The following is a 5,601-nucleotide window of genomic DNA, read 5'->3' as shown; positions in this document are numbered from 1 at the left end:
GGAAACATCTAGGAGTCCAGACTGTGCCCCCAACCAATTAAATTGGCATCTCTGGGAGGTAGTAGTAGATTTTAAGGTCCCCAGGTGATTCCAATATGCAGCCGAGGTTGAGAACTACAATGTTAAATTGTTCAAGACATTTGCGATGTTATTTAAACTGTTCCTTTGTGTAGGGGAGCCTGGGTGGCTCAGTTGGTTAAGCAGCCAACTTCAGCTCAGGTCATGATCTCACAGTTTGTGGGTTCGGGCCCTGTGTAGGGCTCTGTGCTGACAGTGCTCAGAGCCTGGAGCCTGCTTTGGATGTTGTGTCTCCCTCTCTCTCTGCCCCTCCCCAACTCGTGTCTCTCTCAAAAAATAAACATTAAAAAATATATTTAAAAGATAATAAACTGCTCTTTTGTGTAGAAAATAAAGGAAATTATTAATAATCTACAAAATAAATTCTTACTTTGTAATATTATTAACGGTATTGCTTTGTATGTTAACTTACAAAATTTTTTTAATGTATTGGGCTCTGTGCTGACAGCTCAGAGCCTGAAGCCTGCTTCAGATTCTGCATCTCCCTCTCTCTCTGCCCCTTCCCCGCTCACACACGCTGTCTCTCTCTCTCAAAAATAAATAAATATTAAATTTTTAAAAATTTTTATTTGTTTTTAAGAAAGAGAGAGCGTGCGCTAGTGGGGAAAGGGCAGAGAAAGAGGGAGACACAGAATCCGATGCAGGCTCCAGGCTCTGAGCTGTCAGCCCAGAGCCTGACGTGAGGCTCAGACTCACAAACCTCAAGATCATAACCTGACTGGAAGTCAGATGCTTAGCCGACTGAGTCACAAGGCATATGTTAACTTATAATAGTTATAATTAAATATACTTAATAATTATAATAATGTTATTAATAGTGTTACTTTGTAACAGTATCAATGACTACAACGCTGACACCAATATGATAAAGACAGCACCAAGAATAAAACTACAGACCAATAGCACTAATGATTATTAATGCCAAAGAGCCTATAAGCAAAGAGAATCCAACAGCACGTTAAAATAGTAATACACCAAGTAGGTTTCCTTCTAGGAACCGTGGTTTACTTTAATGTTGGAAAATCTATTAATGTAATTCACCATAATAGATCTAGAAAGAAAAATCATATATTTAGTCATCTCTGTAGATGCTATTAAAGGATTTGATAAAAATACAATATCACCTTTTGATTAAAAACTCTCACTAAGAGGTGCCTGGGTGGCTCAGTTGGTTAAAAGTCCGACTCTTCATTTCAGGTTAGGTCATGATCTCATGGTTACATGGGATCTAGCCCCGCATCAGGCTCCGTGGGGAGCCTGCTTGATATTCTCTCTCCCTTTCTCTCTGCCCCTCCCCTGCTCATGCTCTCTTTCTCTCTCAAAGTAAATAAACATTAAAAAAAAAAAAAAACACCTCTCACCCCATCAATAGATGGACACTTCCTGAATATAACACAAATGATCTCTCACCCAAACCCAAAGCTGCATATTGGGGACATGCTGTCTCTTCTCCCCACTCAGGATCTTTATTCTTGCCATGTTCTCATTAAACACTTTGTTCCCAGATCTTCCCGAGGCTGGTCCCTTGTCCATGTTTGGGTCTCAGTTCAAATAGTACCTCCTCTGAAAGACTCCCGTGACCATTCAGTGGAAGCATTTCACTCTTCCAAAATATCCATTTGTTCATTTCCTTATTCACCGTCTTCCTCATTAGATTATAAACTCTAGATAAGCGGGATCTGGCTTGCTTTGGCACTCAATAGAGGAGGGCAAAAGAGAGAGAGAGAGGGAAAAAAAAATTCCTTCTGGGATACTATATCCAAAGCATAGTCTACAGTGAGCAACACAAAGGCCTATTTATGAAAAATAAAATACCTGTGGTTGGTGAGTTGTTTTTTTTAATTTAAAATCAGACAATGCAATATCTGCAACTTAAAGCATTTCTTTATTATGCATTAACTCTCCATCACTCAAGGGTGCCTTCTTTGAGCAGTCCACCTGCTTTGAAGCATATGATTTTCACCAGCTACTTTTCTTCTTCTTGGAAGTAGACATGACAGGAGTTTTAATTTGATTTAGGAAAGAGTCTGCCTTACTCATACCATTTTCATCTGGTTTCTCTTTTCCACCCTTCATAGCCTTCCAGACCCAGTCAGTGGATACCTCGACTATCCCAACTGACTGACCTTTCTCTGTTTACTGACCTTGGTGGTCAGTATGTGCCAAACTGAAACAAAACTTTGGAGGGGAAACAAACTTGAATGGTCCTGGCTTAACTTGGCCTTTTCTGGGACAAAGATGTCCATACACTGGACCTATAACTGGAAAGAGGACAGCTAGCTGGTGAAATGTGTGTTGACACCAATATTATTGACGTACCAGGTCTTCTAGAAGCTGACATAACTGTAACTTTTCTCAATCTTTAAAAAAAAAAAAATTGCTAAGGCTGATTTTGTTTCGAGATTATAAGAGATGCCGAAAATCTTGAATCCTGGGTAGTGCTTGCCTCTGGCTCCATACCCAATACCCCTCAGCACTGGACTAGACAGCTTCTATAGCTTCCTTTGACTCCTAAGTTCTGACTCTATGAGCTTTATGAATTCTTTGGTGTTGTTTTTTAGGGCTTTTGATCATCTTTAAAGAGAAAAATATGCCTATCAAATTAGCATAATAATATTCGGTACTGGAAAAAAATGCAGAGAGGTTGGCACTCCCATACTACTGCGGGGCATACATTGGTTTAATACTCTTTGAAAGCAATTTGGTATTGTCAGTGGTCTTTTTCTTTTAAGTTAATATTCTAACAGAAAATAATGACATCGTAATCTTGAAAGTGGAACATCTAGTACAATCACAAATTGCTTTGAAGAGTTTATGACATGGGGAAATACATGTTCATGCTAAGAGAAAATTGAAAGAGAATAGCCATATCTATGCTAGTGGTTGGGTCGAGGGATTACAAACTATTCTCCTCTCCCCTCCCAGTTGTGTTTGCGTTTTCCAGATTTTTCATACAGAACATGGCTCACTTTCATAATTTTAAAACCTTAATGAAAGACTACAGAAGGTAAAATTCCGAGAGGAAAACTTTAAAAGAATAAAGAAAATTAAGAAAAAAATTCAAGTGGGTGACTTTGAATAAGCTAAATAAGCCAGGATCTCTTATGAGCAGGTTGAGCTTGATCAAGAGCCAATGTTGGTGATAAGATAGGCTATTGAAAGAGAAGGAGTTTGGTGAGGCTATGACTTGGATTAAGAAATAATCAAACAGGGGAGCCTGGCTCAACTGGTTAGGAATCCAACTCTTGGTTTCAGCTCGGATCATGATCTCGTGGTTTGTGAGTTCAAGCCCCACGTCGGGCTCTGCACTGCTTGGCATTCTTTCTCCACGCCCCCCACCCACCCCTCCCCAGCTGTGTGCACGCTCTCTCTCTTTCAAACTAAATAAATAAATAAACTTTGGGGGGAAAAAAAAGAAAGAATCGAACATAATATGGCACAAACCCAAAAAGAATAGTTTAGAGAGTCCTAGGAGTCAAGGCCAATAGGAAGTAAAAAACGAAACATTGAACAGAATATATGAACATAGTGATCCCCTAAATAACAAGTGGAATGGGAAGACTAATGTAAAAATTCTGTGTAGGCAATAGTATGTATATTTGGGACAATCAATAGACCACAAAATATATACAGTGGAGTTTAAGCACTAGGTTATAAACAATTGGAAATTAATATTTAGAGCATAATTGTTGCTAGTTTTGCCTCTAATTAGATTTTATATGATAATACCACTTCTGTGGTTGGTGAGCGTGAGAAGGGATTGAACATCATGTTTCGTACTCACTTTCACTCTGTGGGAGCTGAGTATAGTCAGGAGACCAATAGTGAGCACAAGCAATAACATTCCTAGAAAGTATAATTTCCAGGGCACCTGGGTGGCTCAGTCGGTTAAGCTTCCGACTTCAGTTCAGGTCACGATCTCGCGCTCCGTGAGTTTGAGCCCCGCGTCGGGCTCTGGGCTGATGGCTCGGAGCCTGGAGCCTGCTTCCGATTCTGTCTCCCTCTCTCTCTGCCCCTCCCCCGTTCATGCTCTGTCTCTCTCTCTCTGTCTCAAAAAATAAATAAACGTTAAAAAAAAAAAGAAAGTATAATTTCCAAATGTGACAAAGGAACATTGTCAACTTGGTAAGTGTCTAGGAAGGAACTTACCTCTGGGATTTTAGATTCAGACATTTTCCCTCTGTACTTCTCCTCACCAAGTTAAAATTTGTATTTCAGTTACAAAAACCTACAAATTGAGTACCTTTACGAAAATATGACAGTACTTGTAAGAGCTGTTTAGAAACTACAAATCAAAGTAACAGAAAAGTCTGGCTTTAGACAACTGGATGTAACCGGAGACAAAGCTAAACCAAAATAAATATCTCATTAACTTAACACACCAGCATATTTCCTTATAGTCAGTACAGTGTCCTACAACATGCTAAGTGAATGATTCTTGCCTAATCTCACTGATTGGTCCATTGGGTTTTTTCTCCATCCTCTAATTACGAGCATCCCTTTGGATCAGCTTTGCTCCCCTGTCCTAGTCTTTCTCCTGGGGACAACTTATCCACGTTCTGTCAGTGCACTGAACCAATATGGATGGAGCACCAACGATGAGCCAGGAACTGTACAAGACACCAGGACACTCCAAGACCACATTGTCCATGAGCCAGAGGAAAACACTTGAGCAAGAATTATATAATTTGATGAGCAGTTAGTGCAAATTACAATGGGAGAAAAAAGAAGGGTGTGACTGATATCTATGAAGTCTCAAAGGAGGAGATATTAGTAAAAGAGGGCCAAAATGTTCAAAGATGGACATGACGATTTCAGCCTAAGGGAATAATAAACGGAAAGGCATGGAATTACGACACAGCACAGCACTTCTGGAAAAGGACAAAAAGTCTGGTATGGAGGAACTTAGAGGGGCTTGGGTGGGTGTAAGGAAGTGAAGTGGGAGATAAAGTGAGCATTGTGGAGGATTCTTCTAGGCCCTGGTAATAAATTCAGACCTTATTCGTTGTGTATTGAAAGCCACTAAAAGGGGTTAAGCAAGAAAGAGACAAGGTGGTATTTGTATCTTAAGCGATCCCTTGGGTAGCAGTTTGGACGATCCCCTAAGAGAAGACCTAAGCAAGTAAAAGGCATTTTCATAATCCAGAAGAGAAGTCTTGGGAGCCTGAACTAAGAGAATGGCAGTGGGAGATGGAAAGTAAGAATGGATTCAAGAAGCAGAAATGATCAGGTCTATGGGCAAAGGGATGGAGGGAGTAAAAAGAAGGAACAATCTAAGACAAGTTCAAAGTTTTTAGCATAGTCAGCAAGTCGGATGTTGATATCATTAAATGAGACAAAAAATAAGAGCCGTATATGAAAGAGATGAAACAAAGCGAAGGAAGAAGACAAATGATACCTATTTTGACATGATGAGTTGGAAGGGTCCATTGGAATATCTGAAGGCAGATGTCCTGTGAGCAGTTGAATATAAGAGTGTGGAGCTTAGAAATAAATGTGGGGGTTAAAGCCGTTAGCAAGTGA

Source organism: Prionailurus viverrinus, chromosome B3 (assembly GCF_022837055.1).
Source record: "Prionailurus viverrinus isolate Anna chromosome B3, UM_Priviv_1.0, whole genome shotgun sequence".
NCBI classification, from domain to species: Eukaryota; Metazoa; Chordata; class Mammalia; order Carnivora; family Felidae; genus Prionailurus; species Prionailurus viverrinus.
Note: the sequence above shows the minus strand (reverse complement) of the source record.